This window comes from Amborella trichopoda, chromosome 9 (genome assembly GCF_054954075.1).
Source record: "Amborella trichopoda isolate Santa Cruz 75 chromosome 9, AtrichopodaSantaCruz75HAP2 v2.0, whole genome shotgun sequence".
NCBI classification, from domain to species: Eukaryota; Viridiplantae; Streptophyta; class Magnoliopsida; order Amborellales; family Amborellaceae; genus Amborella; species Amborella trichopoda.
In genome coordinates this window covers 12,232,185-12,249,130 of record NC_142344.1, presented here as the reverse complement: position 1 = coordinate 12,249,130, position 16,946 = coordinate 12,232,185, and the positions used below count along the sequence as shown (strand labels likewise).

Below are 16,946 nucleotides of genomic sequence, written 5' to 3'. Positions count from 1 at the left end.
GGATGAATATGTATGCCCATATTTAAAGAGATAAATATTAGTTTACAACAAAAGAATGAATAAAATGCATGTATGGAAAAAGTAGGTCATACATAGGTGCACTTTTGGGTTTGTCCTCTCTTATTGAGATATATTGTAGAGAGAGAAAATGTATAGAGAAAAAATAGAGGGTTGGGCTTTTGCAGAGAGAAAATTGTAGAGAAAAATGCTTTGTATGAGATTGAGTCTCTGGTTCTCTCAAGTAGGTTGCCTTGTAATTTTTTTTCTTTTTAATTTAGTGAAAAACTATCGATTGTCTTCACTTGTGGATGTAGTCACATCTGTGATGAATGACGTAAAGCATTGTGAGCAGGTGATTTTGATATCAAGGTGGAGATTATTGGATTTGATGCTATCCAAAATCACCCACATAAGTAAATCCGGTGGGATTCATAGAGATATTCCCATATGTTAGGATTGAAATATTGGATTTGGTGCTATCCAAAATCTCATATTTTGATTGAGATATTCCTTGGGATTGAGATATTCTCATATGTTGTAGGATGGCGATATTCCTATTTTATGTGGGATTGGGATTGTTATTTACCCATTTACATATTCTTTAGGAGTTGGTTATTGGGGTAAGTTCAATTTGGATTAGGATAAACTTGAATGCACATATTTAAAGAGATAAAGATTAGTTTCCCCATAAAAGAAGGAATAGAAAGCATGTGTGGATAAGTACGCCATACATGGGTGCATTTTGGGTTTGTCTTCTCTTATTGAGATATATTGTAAAGAGTTATTGTAGTAATAGAAATTGCATAGAGGAAACTTTAGGGGGTTTTGCAGAGAGAGAAACTTGTAGAGAATAAAGCTTCATAGGATATTGAGTTTCTAGTCCTCTCAAGTGCTTTGTAATTTTCTTTATTTTTAATTTAGTGAAAAAATATCGATCGTTTTCGCCTGTGGATGTAATCACATCGTTGAGAACCACATAAATCCTGATGTTTTTTTTCTGTTATTTATTTCTACTTTATTTTTATTGTATGTTGCGTATTTTTGTCAATTTTTTTTCTCGTACTTTATTTGCCAAAAATCAACCCATCGGATTTAGAGCTTCCACGCACAACATGGAGATCTCGAACCGCTCACTTAGGCTCAATCAAATTAGTAGTCTGAGGTCCTCATCCCCAGACCACCAACGCTATGGTGTTCGACCACATTATAGGCGATCTAAGGATGGTGATTATCGACCTCCTGTAATGCGATATAACACTACAATCTGGGTTGTCCGAGGATGGGGACCTCGGACCTCTTGTAATATAGTGTAAGACCACAGTGTGGGTGGTCTGAGGATGAGGACCTTCGACCGGTTGTCAACTACCCTAAAACATAAAGCACAACTACGAAAGCTAAAAAAATAAAAAACAGAATAAAAACTAAAATTGCTCTAGGGATGATATCCTCAGATATAGGGGAATTTTAGGGAAATCTCATAGCTTACAGCTATATACACTCAGATCCATTGGAAATCTGACCAATACATTTAATCAAGTACAATAACCGCACACTTCAGTGATCTACGCTCCATTCAAATATCATACTTCATATAAGTGTTTGATGTTGCGGTCCATGGAATCTTTCCCTTCAATATTTTTATTGTTTGTTACTTCATTTTAGCAATCCTTTTTCTCTTTCCCTTTTAGTGTTTTTGAATTTGTATTGATTCCAAATCACTTTTTTCGAGGAAGAGGGGGGGGGGGGGGGGGGGGGGGGGTAAATGGACTTTTGCTTCCCTTCATGCTCTAAGCAGCTAGAATTATGTATATGGTGTGACTACAACCATGCATTTGTCTATGGTGCAGTCACTCAAAACATGTCCTTTAGCGAATCTTGTCCATTCCACATCTAAAATTTATGATTGAATTCGAATTTATTAACAATTCTGGAACCCTTGAATATCAATAAATACAATTGTTAGTAAAAAAAATGTTAGGATTTAATAGTCCTCTTAAATACAGAAAGACGAATCCCAAAGGATCCCACCAAGATCGTGTATTTATCCAGCTAGAAATAAAATAGGAGACAACACAAGCCATAATACGAAAAAAAACATGAAACACACACCACAAGAACACAAATATTAATGTGGTTCACCCCAAAAGGGGGTCCACGAAAATGGCAAGTTGAAATACACTATACCAATGCAAGTTACATCATAGATTTTGGGACATAGAGTTACGCCTTTAACCCTAGATAAAACCCAGTCGAGCAATTCCTCTTAGACCTACTCTCCCGATCGACACGACCCACATATCTTTCATCCCTATTCCACAGCTAAAATATTGTCCAGAGCGTGACTCTTGAGAGCAATCGAGAATTTCTCTCACTAAAGGAAAAACCACCTAAAATCTTCATGGGAACCACTTCTCTACAAAAACCACGCTTCTCACTCTATAGGAAACACATATGGTGCTTCTCTCCATAGGAAAAGAGCTTCTCTCTAAAAGGGGAGGCCATACCTCTCATACACAGGAGGCCCCTTCATCTCTCGGTCTCTCTAGAAGAAGCTACATTTCCCATATGGTGACTCAAATAAGACACATCTATTTTTAATCTTTCATCCCATATATATAAAGTTAGGATTCCACACTAAATAGGAAACTTCCAATAAATATTACATATATCTCAAGAACAAAGAAATATATCCCAGAGTTCTAATATTTTTGGATTTCTATTTCATTTAGAAAACTTATCAATATCAATCTCAATCTCAATCTCAATCCCACATAATATAGGATTTTCTTTTATGGGTGCTTTTGGATATTACCGTGTCCAACAATCTCCATCTTGATATCAAAATTACTTGCTCACCATGCCAACATCTAATGGACAACTTTATGAATTAAACATCTTTTGCCATATAAATTCATCGTTGTTGTGAAAAATAGTGCTTGCCATCATATTTCTCCACCGTAAATAAAACACTCACATACTTTGTCATGTGTTTTTCTTCAACCGAACGCACAAACATTAGCCATGTATTAAATCATGAACTCTGATACTACTTGTTATGATTTAATAGTCCTCTTAGATGTGGAAACATGAATCCCAAAAGTTTGATCCCACCAAGATTATGTACTTATTCAGCTAGAAAAAAAAAATAGGAGAGAATACGAGCCATAATACGAGAAATAAAGCATAAAACATACACACCACAAAAACACAAAGATTTATGTGGTTCACCCCAAGAGGGCTACATCCATGAATACTGCAAATTGTAATCCACTGTACCAATGAAAGTTACACTTGAGATTTTGGGACATAGAGTTACATTTTTAACCCTTGACAAAACCCAGTCGAGCAAACTCTTTTAGACCAGCTCAACCGATCGACACGACCCACATCTCTATTCCATAGCTAAACCACTGTCCATGAAGAAATATATCTTCATTCTACAGCTAAACCACTGTTCAAGAAGAGACTCTTGATAACAATCGAAACTTTCTCACACTAGAAGGGAAAACCACCCAAAATCTTCATGAGAACTGCTTCTTTGCAAGAAACCAGCCTAATCCCAAAATATTTATGGGAACTGCTTCTCTATAAGAAAGCAGCCTCTCACTCTGCATGTGACACATCGTGGTATTTATATCCATATGAAGCTCTCTAAAAGAAAAGGCCTTGCCTCCCTTTGCTACAAGAAACCAGTTTCTCACTCTGCAAGAGGCACATCGTGGAATTTCTCTCCATAAGAAGCGTTCTTCTCTTTAAAAGGGGAGGTCTTGCCTCTCATGCACAGGAGGCCCCTGCCAGTCTCTCTCTAGAGGAAGCCAACTGTCCCATATGATCACACAAATAGAGCACACCTATTCTTTCCTCTTTCACCCCATATATATAAGGTTAGGTTTCCACACTAAACAAAAACCTTCCTATAGATGTTACATATAGTTTAAGAACCAAGAGATATATCCCAAAATCCTAATCTTTTTGGATTTATATTGTTCTTTAAAAAATTATCAATATCAATCTCAATCCCACATAACATCAGATTTTCTTATGTGGGTGATTTTGGATATCACCATATCCAACATAAAATTTAAAAATGGCTATGCACCGGATGGGGCTAGTTCTAAAAACAAGGGCCTAGGCCACAAGATATGGCACTAGGGATGGAGCCCCAAGGCCCAATGACAGGTGGGTCAGAGTCACGACAAGGCCGCGCCAGTTTGACCTAGCCCGGCTTTTTTTCCTTTTTGCCTTTTTTATTTTCTTGGATTATATTTGGCCCAGCCCAAGCCCTGAGAGTGCTATGGCTGAGCTAGAGTCAAGCTCCTCTAGCCCACTCAGGGCCAATTCCGCCCTAAAGGGACCAAGGCTAAGGCTAGCTTGGCCCAAAAAAAAAAATACTGCTTTAAGATTGATTAGAAACCACCCAAAATTGAAGGGCGATATCTAAGTGTCAGAAAACTCAAAATTTAATTTTTCCTTTCGAATATAATCATCAAGTGATTTTTGGATAGCTCCCAAAATTTCAGATGAAATAAACCTTCCCAAGTTAGTTGTCTTTCCAAGGGAGTAAATATGCAGTATGCTCCCTCGAGAGCATAGTTACCCACAGTTATTTGATAATCGAAATGCTAACGAAATAATTTTCAATATAACAACCTATCGGCCAGCCAATAAAGCAGTAATAAATTGATTTTTGTTCAAAAATTTGGAGCAAAAATATAGATCGCCAAAGTTGGGATAAGTTATTCTGAATATATCTTTTTTTCCTAAAATAAATAGACTGTAAAATCAGGCATGACAGTCATTGGAGAATACAACAAAGTTATTTAACAATGATTTTTATATCATGACTTGGGAGAATAACCATACTTACAAATTTTATGTTCAAATTTTCATTACAACATGGTATGCTTATTTTGTTATTTTAATTACAAAACATACATTAATTTTATTGGGAACAAACAATGAAACAATACCAACAATAAATACAAAAATTGCATTAATAAATAACAAGAGCAACAGACTAGGGTATGGGTGGATGTGTTGTTAAATAAATAACAAAAATCTTTGTCATAGATGACAAAATTATTGACATATTTATTTATAAAATTTAAAATTTTTAAAATATTGTAAATCAGTCAGATCTATGAATACTTGAAAATCTTTAAAATAGACCGTCTAGATAATGCACCTCAAGATGCACTATTCCTTAGAATGAAAACCCTTTCTTATTCACATCCATACATCTCAAGGTTGAAATGATTAATTAGAGGGTAGTTTTTTGGCACCGGAACATTTCCTTGTAAAATGTTGATGTGCACCATAGTTTTATAATATGATATTGAATATATATATATATATATATATATATATATATATATATATATATATATATATATATATATATATATATATATATATATATATATTCCCTTTTTCTTTAGTTTATTTTTTGTCCAAATTTTTTTTTTTTTTTAGAAATATGGTTTTTAAGAGAAAGTTTATTTTTGGAATACGTATGTAACAATTTATTGGAAGACAATATTTTTAGGGTGCAGTTGGCATATGGATGCATTCGTAGGTGTAGAGGTAAGGTGCGCCTTCAAATTTTTTCATGGTATATAATTTTGATATAAAATATTCTTAGGATCATCTAAAAATCTATTTTTATATCTAACCATAAAATTTTAAATTTCAAAAATGGTTAAAATCAAGTAGATCTATAAACATATGATCGTGAAATTAGACGGTGTAGATAATATGTTCTAAAATGCACTATTTCCGAAACTTAAGGTCTTTTTATTTTTCATAGTCGTACATCTCGATGTCGAGATGATCAATCAAAACGTTTTTCAATATTAAAACTACCTTTTCCGATGGATTTTTTAGGGGCATCAGTAGTTCTACATTATAAGGTTGCATCCTTATATAAATTCTTTCTATATTTTTAAAGAAATACTTCTTCTTTTCTTTTGAAATCATTCACACGTTTCATTCAAACCTTATCAGAGATTATATCAGAAAGCCTCATGGCCATGACTACACAGTATAGAAAACTAAAATATTCAAAAAAGAAAAGAAAATTACAATGCCACATTTATTTGAATCATCATGACCACACCACAGAAATCTCACTACTATTCTCACCCAGCATTGCAAAATTGTTTGCCTCCATATTGCTTTCACGATACACATTGTTAAAACTACATTCCATGTCCCGAATACAATCATTCGCTTCACAAATCAAATTGTGAAGTCTCTATGGATATGCAATTTCTTTCTTTGTCCATTTGACACCACTAGCACTGGCATTTGAAATTTCTTCATCAGTTTGAGTAAACCCTTGAAGCGCAGCCCATGCTCAGATTCATTCGCAATCACCTTCCCTACATGCCCATAACACTTCAACAATACCTTTCCTTCACAATCTCTCACCAAACCCCCTACACCTTCTCTGTCAGGGTTGCATATTTCTCTCCCATCAAAATTCAGTTTTACCCACCATGATTGGGGCATTTCCATACTCCTATACTTATCTTTTTCATTATGATGTTGAAGAATCAAGAAGCTTGATCAAATCCCTCATGTATGAGAGAGTAAAAGTTTTAAGAATGTTTGAAAAATAAAAATATTAAAATTTTAAAATTAAAACAGGGAAGATATATTTTAAAAAACGAAAAAAAAAAGAAAAGAAGAGAAACACAAATACATAACGATGCTTATAAGGGTGCAGTTGGCATACGGATGCCTCCGTAGGTGTAGAGGTAAGGTGCACCTTCAAATTTTATCATGGTATATAACTTTGATGTCAAATGTTCTTAGGATTATCTCAAAATCTATTTTTATATCGAATTATAAAATTTTAAATTACAAAAATGGTTAAAATCAAGCAGATCTATGAACAGATGAAAATCTTGAAAATTGACATGTTTGAACACATTTTTCAGCACCTTGGTTCCCGATGCAGAATAAGGAGGAAGCCGGTCAATAAAGCCTGACAAATAGTGGAAATTTTAATAGTTCTAGAATAGCCCCAAAACTGGTCAAAGTCTTCATAAGGACTCCAAAAGACCACCTGTCAAGTTTCGTCACAATCTGACATGTCTAAGGCAGTGCAGACAAAGAAATAGTTTCTGAAAAATCGGCCTATAGCACCCTGAAACGGACCCTTATAACTGGAACTCTATTTTTCGGTGTATCAAACTTTCGTGGGACCACTGTCATTGGATTCGGCACGGTTGAAAACCCCCTAGGGCCAAATTTCAGCTTAAATAGATAGTCCAAAAAAATGTTATGGGCAAATGATTGAAACAAGAGGAGCCGCATACTATTCATGTATGGCCACCCTGCAATTAAACTCCATTAAAGCACGGTCACGAATAGTGAATTACGACGTCCATATCTCCCTCTTTCGAGGTTAGATCGCCCTCAAACTTGTTGGAGCGTGTTCGTCTCGTCAAGACGAGCGTTTTGATATCTAGTATGCCCGGTGACGACGTCCGAGCAAGGAGAAAAGCTAGAGAGCAGTTATCGATTCGTGAAGAAAGTTGTAGAAAAATCAGCAACGACACGCCTCACTCGAGCGGCCAAATAATGGCACTCGCACATCGGATCAACGCGAGACTAATTCCATCGTGTGCGAAAGGTCCAGGGCCACCATTGGTCTGAATCACATACATGATGAACAGTTGGATTTTGTAGACAAAGACGTCAAAGTGACTATAAATTTCTGCCATCGAATTTTAGATTCCGGCCAAAACCCAAAAGTTGTTAAATCTTCATTTGGGATCTAAATCACGTCTCGTTTGTTGGCAAACGATCGTGACGTCATGCTTAGTATGATCTAACGAAGAAATTGAAGAAATACATCAAGGAACGAGCTATCGATTCGAAATGTGCATCATTCAAGCAAATTTCAAGTCTCATGATCGTGGCTTAAAAACATAATCCGTCGCACAAAATAGGTATCAAATTGATCGTCATGCTGATCCCTACAAGAAAATAATCATCTTTCGATCAAACAAGCATCAGAGCAACCCCGGATCAATCAAGAAAGATCACGTAAGTTTTAAGGCATCTGCAAGGAGTGTTTTGAAATTCTATGAATTGTTGCGCAGGGGCAAAACAATCATTTTACATCTTATTTTCTTAATTTTCTTTAATTCAAAATAATTGTAGTTATCATCAATGAGGCTAGTTTTTGGACATCCACCCATATTTGGGCCCAATTGTATATAAACATGCTAAACCTAATTGTAAAAGACCCACCCGTTCATTCTACGCATTGATCAATAAAATTTCAATTTTTTCCTTGAGTTCGTGGGTAACGTCTTGGAGAGAGAGAGAGAGAGAGAGGAGAAAGAAAAAAATGGTTGGTACCCCTCGATAAGGTAATTTTCTCTCTCCTCTTCTTTTCTCTCTCATCTCATCTTTCTCTCTCCTCTTTTCTCTATCATCTCTATCTCTTTCTCCTTCTTCCTCTTCTGCTCTATCACTTCTTTCCTTCCCTGCTCTTCTCTTTCTTCTCCATTCATGCATGGCAGACCTATCGTCTGATGTGATGTCTTCCTGCTCCTAAGATGTAAACAGTGAGCCGGGCTCTAGCCTGAGTGACGGGTCGGGCCCCTGTCAAAATTCCCTCGTCTCTCTTCTGTCACAGACGGCGAAAGCCCATCACCGTCTGTGTTTTCTCTCTCTTCCTCTTTTGCCACAGACGGTGAAAGTTCATCGCGGTATGTGTCTTCTCTCTCTTCTTCTGCCACAGACGGTAGAAGTTCATCGTCGTCTATGTTCTCCCTCTCTCTCTTCTGCCACAGACGACGGGATGTTCATCGCCGTATGTGTTCTCTCTCTTTCTCTTTTGTCATAGACGGAGGAGGCTCATCGTCGTCAGTGTCTCCTCTCTCTTCTTCTTCTACCATAGATGGCAGGAAGTGCATCGCCGTTTGTGTCTTCTCTCTCTTCTTCTTTTGCCGCCGACAGCGAAGGCTTAACGCCATCTGTGTCCTCTCTATCGTCTTCTTCTGCCATAGACGGCGGAAGTCTATCGTCGTCTGTGTCTTCTCTCTCTTCTTCTTCTGTCACAGACGGTGGAAACCTATCGCCGTTTGTGTTCTCTCTCTTCTTCTTCTACCACAGACAATGGAAGCCAATTGCTGCCTGTGTCATCTCTCTCTTCTTCTTCTTCTTCTGTCATAGACGGTAGAAGCCTATCGCCGACTGAGTTTTTTTCTCACCTCGTCTCATTGCCTTCCATATCTGCCTTCTCTTTTCCTTTTCCTCTTTCTCCCTTTCTTATTCTCCCTACATTTCTCTCTTCCTTCTTCCTCTTCCTCTTTCTTTTCTTTCTCCCTTGTTTTCCTTCTCCTTTCTCTCTCTTTCCCTTTTTCCTTCCATTCTTCTCTTCTTCTCTCATTGTTTTCTCTAGATCTGCTCCCTTTCACAATGCCCCCCTGAAAGACTTTTGTCACCTCCGGCCTAACCTATCGAACTCTCTCTCTCCCTCATCCACCACATGAAGGAGAAATCGGGTTTTGCGGCTGATCGCACAACTTTCAACATCATTTTAGGGCTTTGTTGCTCCAATGCACGACATGGCTGGTGTCCATCAAACCCTAGCTCTCATGAAAGCCAGTGGCTTCCCACCTGATAATGTTTCTTGTGACCTAATTGTTCGGGCGCTATGTTCTTCTGCATTGGAAGATGAGGCTTGTGAATTGTTCAAAGAGATTGCTTCTTCGAATTTGAAGTCCCGTTCCACTTCTCCTCTTGATATGTTCACGTTTAACTTCTTGGTGAGGCATTTGTGCAAGACCAGGGCCATGTCTACGGTTTATGAATTTATCAATGAAGCTCATGCTCTAGGGCTTGAGCCTGACCTTGTGACCTACATCTTGATTGATGCAGTTTGCAGGAGCAAAAACTTGAGGGAGGCCACAAGGCTTCTTGGGGTGCTTTGAGAAGTTGGCTACAAGCCTGATTGCTTCCTTTACAATACCATCATGAAGGGATATTGTATGCTAGATCGAGGAGCTGAGGCGCTAACTGTTTATAAGAAGATGAGAGAAGACGGGAGTGAACCCGACCTTGTGAGTTACAACACTCTCATTTATGGACTTTCGAATGCGGGGAAAGAGGATATTGCTAAGAAGTATTTGAGAGTGATAGTGGAAGAGGGACATTTGCCTGATACTGTGACTTATACATCATTGATGAATGGAATGTGTATGAAAGGGGATGCCATAGGTGCTTTGGAGCTCTTGAAAGAGATGGAGGAGAGAGGGTGTGAGCCTAATTCCTGTACTTATAATACATTGCTTCAAGGGCTGTTCAAGGCAGGGAATATGGATAAAGGGTTGGACTTGTATGCGGTGATGTAGGTGGCGTCTATGAAGGTGGAGGCTGCTTGCTATGCAGCCATTGTGAGGGCGCTTTGTAGGGGGGAAGGGTGTCAGATGCATAAGAGGTGTTTGATTATGCGGTGGCAAGCAAGAGCTTGGCAGAGGTTGCAGCATATTCAGCTCTCAAGAGTTCACTTAAATGGCTAAAGAAGTCTTTGAATAATGTAAGAATCCTCTCCTCTCTCTAGTTCTTTTATATTTTGAGTTTCCTTTAATGTGTTTGTTTGTTAGATGTACTTGCAAACTCTTCGCAGCATTGTCATCCATGATATTTCTTCAATTTCAGCTTTGAAATTGCATTTTTAACTGTTGGTAAGCAAATATGATCTGTCTTCAGAAGGACAGTGTATTTATGTTGGTCTGAATCTGCCTTACTCTCATAGAATAAACTTTCATCGTACTATTCCGCTTCATTCTTGGATTTGCATAAGCATGATGGCTGGGATTTTCAAGTTGCATTAATTTTTAATGAGTACACCTTTGAGGAAATGTTTATTTGCATAGACTGAGCTTGATCCGGTTCTGTCTTCTTGTTTACCTCGTTTGATCAACTAACTTGTTAGGCCAGGCAAAAATAGAATGTATGAGCCTCCGAGCTAACTATTTCTTTAGTCACAATGACCCTATCTTCATTTGTGCTTTCTTCTTTTCTTTTATTATGCTCAACTTGATTCTAGAAACACTGATATGTTTCTAAAGGATCATTGAGTGCTCGAACTATTGTCGTATAGAGGCTTTTTTTGGTTGGCAGTTGTGTTAATGTTTCTTCCAGTAGCACAATTGGGACTGTGTTCTACATGCACTGGGCTAGTTTCCTCCTAGTCAAAAGTACGACTGGGTGTTAGAGACAGCATTTTTCTTTATTTTGTTTGTTCTAGTGACATTTTGAACTTCAGTTTCTGACATTGTATCTGTATCACAGCAATTCATGGGAGTTTATTAATCATTAATTCAAAGCTTGTGACTTAGGTTTGCCTCTTTAGATTTGCTACCAAAACTGTAGGGATAAAATAAAAAACTGCCATCTAGCAGGGATCTCCTTGCTTTATGAAGCTGTTGGAAGTAGCTCTTTGTAGATTCATTCATATCATCTTTGCCTTCAGAATATCTCTCATCTATATAATAGAATTTTCTCATACATAAACAGACATTAAAAACATAGATTTTGGCATCGTCCTTCAGGATTGAAATGAATATTTTTCATTCAGAATTCAGGGATGACTGAAATAAATTCTTCCCCACTCATAAGGATTTTGTAAACCTTTCTTCCAGTTGATCTTCACTTTTCGCATGAGTCGGCCACAAAATCCTCTTACAGAACTTTTCTTTTATTTCAAGACCTGTGGCTTCAAAATGTTTGGTGTCTTTGTGAGAACCTGAGTTCACAGCGAATTCTAATTCAATCATGTTGTGACTTTTCAATGCTTTTCTAGTTTTTTTTTAAAAATCTAGGAAATGGTGCGACATAAGTTTGCAGAATTTGCTGCTGTGTTAGAATTTGGGAAAGTACAATAAGATTGTTGCGACTTTTCAATGTAATGGGAGAAGGGATGGCATATCTAAAATACTTCATTGAGTGTTGAACCATATTGAGTTATTAATTCTTGATGCTTTGGGATATCCGGATCTGTTATCAATCTGATGTGGTGGTTGGTTTTTCAATCTCGAAAACTAGGCATTTCCTCCTAGAAGGAACAATATAGTTGATTCCCTGACATTTTAAGCACTAGGCCTAATGGGCATCATAAAAATATGTGATGCAACGATCTGTTTTGCAAATAGGTTATTCCTAGAATCCTACTAAAAGGGTCCTCTTTATGTATCTCAAAACTCTGTGTTTATCTTAAATACAAGCCTCTACGCTAATTGCAAGGAGCTGCTCTCAATTGGGCATGAGATTTTCTATAGATGATTGCGAGATTGGTCAATTTCCAACTAGTTATGAGTATACTGTGCGAATCCTATAGTCCAGAGTTTTGTAGCTATTTTGGACCTTTGGAAGGCTAAATCTCTCTCTTTGGGAGTGAAAATTACATTGATGAAGTCCACTTTGTCTGTTATCTCCGTTCTCTATTGGTTATTCCTAATGAGGTGGCAAGGAAGCTTGAGCATTTGATATAGAATTTGGTTATTGGGATAAAGAAATGGAGTCAAGAAATATCATTTGGTTATTGGGATAAAGTTTGCACCAGTGTTTTAAAAATCGGCGAGTCGAACCGGACTCGCTCGGTTCAACTCAGGAACCGGCACAGCCGATGCCGGTTTCGATACAACTCGTACCGGTTCCGATACAAAATCGGGAACCGCCCGATTCTAGAGAAAAACTGCCGGTTCCAATCCGGTTCTACCTGGTTCCCTCCTTGCACGCGTACGTCACGCACGTGCACGCGTGCGACACGCCACGTGCACGCGTGTGTCACGCACGTGAGGTTACCCTAATATTTCTACACAAACATTTTAATCTATATTACATAGGTATTTATATACCAAAGTGGAATACCTATCTTTCGATTAGGGATAATTCTCAAACATCATTAAATGAAAAGGGAATTTAAATATATTCTATTAATCATCAAATTATAACTACATATGGTGAGGTGGCGTGGTAGTTAAGACCTTTGACTCTTTATGTGACCTCTCAAGGTCGAGTCCCTCCATGGGCGTTATTTTTTTGTGTTGTATAGTTTTTGTTGCATATATTGTATAAATATTTTTGTAAATAATATAAAAATCATAAAAAAATGAAAAATTAAAAAGTTATTTTTTTGTATAGCAGTTAATTTTTATTGTATATAGTGGTATAATTATTTTTTAAAATAATATGAAAGGCATAAAAAAATAAAACATAAAAAATTTATTCTATTTGAAATCTCCAGCTTTCTACTAACAATCTCTTTCACTAAATTTATTATAGAAACCTAAAAAAATAAATTTTTGAAAAATTGAAGTGTTATTTTCAAAATTATTACGCATTTTATTACTTTTTAAATTGATAACCAAATCTTTTACTTTATTTATTAATTTTTACATTATAAATCATGTAATGTATTATTTTTCTTACAGTTGTCAATAATACATTTTAAATTAGATAATATTATAAAATATTTTTAATTTGTTATTATTTGTCTAATAAAATAATTATAAAATATAAACTAATAATTATAATTTCAGTATATAATATTATAATTAGTTAGGTTTTAATAATTTTGGATTATAGTTAGTTAGGCCGTAATAATTTGGATTTTTTTAGCGGATTAGGGTTTTTCACCAAAACGAGATTTTAATGACCATTATTTCATTAATTAGTCTATTCTTTATAATAGTTCATGTATAATTATATATTTTATCTATGATAATTCTATGATTTTTCTTTTATGTAATGTAAATTTAATAGTTAACATAAGTTTGTATAGGGAAAGAGCATCTCACTATACACAAATTGATGAAAAAAATGAAAGTTAATAATATAGTAATTTCATTTCTTATTGGATTCCTAAAAAATAATATTTATAATGAATTTTAATAATTTTTTCGAATTTTTTTGAAGCTTTAATCCGACCGATTCAGCCAATTCTCGATCCAAATCGCCGATTCACCGATCCGAATCGATTTTTGAGATACCCAATCCGAATCACCGATCTACTTTTTAAACCACTGGTTTGCACATTTAAGTGCGATAAGGGTTCGGAATTAGAACACCGTGAGTAAAGTGTTTAGTACAATAGGTCAAAAAAGACGATACTTTTGGACATTGTCCGTACAGTGATTACTCTGCAAGTAGATATAATAATTCGCCAGCAGCCTGCACAATATGATAAGCGTCCGGGCCGAAGCGCTTTCTTTTTAAGTTAGATATTCCTGGTTCTAAGCCGCTTTGCTTTTTGAGCCATTATTTTGTAAAAGACATACCATTGCTTTCATAAAGATAAGTGGCTCCTTGGTGGTAGAGCAAACCTCACCATGCCAACGATCCCCATTTAAAAAGGGCTTTTTGTTGCCTTAATTAAGAAAATACCGATTTTGGGTTGGGTGGGGTTCCAACACACAACCCCTTGAAGTTACGTGCTCATGCCACTTCGCCATTCCAATATACGTGAAAAAAAAGAAGAAGAAGAAGACTCCTGTAATAAAACTTGAGTGGTTCACGCCACCCAATGTGAACGGTCTTGTATTGATGATGTGTCAGCAGTTGTTGACGTGTTGACATATGTTGACACATAATATTCGGGCTATTATAGAAAATAATACTGATTGCCACTCGTGTATAAGATATATTAACTAAAGGGAAAATTTTATATATAGCAAAGGCTCTAAACAATCAAATTAAAGGTTACTTAAAATTTTTTACTAGAAGATGATTTTTTGATACCCAAATATCTTTAAATTGATCATCTAAACATCAAGATGCACATGCATGAGAAAAAAATGGATTTCAAGTTTTGAAATAGTGTACTTTGTAATGTATTTTTGGACCATCAATTTTCAAAATTTTCAAGTTTTTATTGATCTATCAATCTACACTATTTACGAAGCTTTAAACTTTATAAATAAAGGTAAAAATATATTTTAATGCTATCACAATGATTTTCAGTATTGAAACTATATTTTTTGACACTATTTGAAGGTAGGCTCTAATTTGATTGTTTAGAGCTTAGGCTCTATACAAACCGCACCCTTAACTACATGGTGATGGTGAAGTACCCCTACCCTAGGTGAGATGCAACTATGTAAAGAGGTCGTATGGCTAAAGACGGTGTTTCAAAAAAAAGAGAAAGTATCTCAAATTAAGTCAAGTTATCTATTGAAAATAGTTTCATGCAAGCTGCACTGCATTTCTACAATAAGCGGTCCAGAGGTATAAAGCATCCATCTTAAAGATGGATGCAAATAGGTAGTCCATCTAAAAACAAATGTAGCTAGCGGTCCAAAAGTTTTATTAATATAAATATTATTCTTAGTCTTCAATTTTTTATTTTTTTCATATTCATGATCTCCCGGTTAAAGATTATATATTATCTAAAAATTATAATCAAATTATATTTAAAAATATATTTATTGCCAAACCCTCATTTCTACTATATGCGGGCTGGCCGTATAGAAACTGTGTCTTTCTCTATTCCTGTATACTGAGAGAGTAAAGTGGAATGATTGCATAGCGGCCGAAGTGTAGAAGTGGCCGGTTCTTGCCAGTCCCGGAAAAGATTCACGATTTTATTGGCTGGGACGGGTAATAACAGTGATCAACTTTGGAAAAACGGACCTATTGTAATAAATACTGGGTGGAAATTCTACATCTTTGTCAGAACATGGTTATTTCCTTCTAGCATATTTACCGTGAAGAAAATGATAAGGCGGATTCCCTGGTTAAAGATGATGTATTTTTACAATGTGCAATTTCTTTTTTTATTGATGTGTAATACCGTTGTAATACTTTCTTAGTTATACAAGAATGATGTTCAGGATGGTGATCCTTGTGTGGTCTTGGGCTCCTATCAAGATGGGAGTTAGCAGAGTTAGCATACCTTTACCCGATTGACCTCAAAATATCTTGGACCATCTCAATTTGCCCAATTTACCAGAGATTGGCAAGATTATAGAGAAGGATAAGGGTTGCTATTGGACGTGTGGGAAAAAAAAATAGGAGCAATAGTTTAAAACCCAGATTGGTGCGAAAGATCGTTCCTGCAAATCTATGACAGATCGTTGGATCGGTGATTCGAATCCGATCTAAATCAATCCAAAAAATATTAATAAATAAATAAAATAAAACTATGATTTGTGAGATGGGGATTTAAAAGGATCTAAAAAAAAACATTAAACAAGCTTAAAAAAAAAGAGAAAAATAAAATAAGAGGTGGGATTTTAGGGGGAAATCGGGCTTGGACATATACCACACCCAGAACAGGTTCAACTCCAAGTAATTGCCATCCAGATTGGTGATCAGAGTCAAAATTTACCGTGCAAACACTAAATCAAGGAGTTTTTAAGGGCAAAGTGTAAAGTATGGAAATACCACTCAATAGACTTTTTTTAAATGGAAAAATTTTATAGTGCCAAGACTCTAAACAATCAAATTAAAGCCCACCTTAAAATTTTCACTAAAAGAGTTGTTTGATGTCCAAATATCTTCAAATCGATTATCTCAACATCAAGATATATGAACATGAAGAAAAACAAGGGATTTCAAATTTTAGCAATATTGTATCTTGAAACGCATTTTGAACCATCAATTTTCAAGATTTTCAAGTTTTCATCGATCTGCTCGATCTACACTATTTTCGAATCTTTAAACATTATTAAAGATACCAATATATTTTAAGGCTACCACAAAGATTTCCAACATTGAAACCACATTTCTAAACACTATTTTTAGAAACCGCACCCTTTTTAAATTGGATGGATTCTCATAAATGTTGTTCTGAATTTCTAAGGTGGAGTGGACAAAATGTTCCCCCTTAAGTGTCAAAGTCGATTTCATCATAATAAAACACATGGATTGAGTTATTTTTTTACCAACAACTAAGTGCTGCATCAACAACAACATCCATGGAT

The 16,946-nt window shown here is 36.0% G+C and overlaps 1 pseudogene; it reads left to right on the top strand.

Annotated features, from left to right (window-relative positions):
• Window positions 1–9,587: 9,587 nt before the first annotated feature.
• On the top strand, window positions 9,588–10,743 carry LOC105421834 (uncharacterized; annotated as a pseudogene).
• Window positions 10,744–16,946: the final 6,203 nt, after the last annotated feature.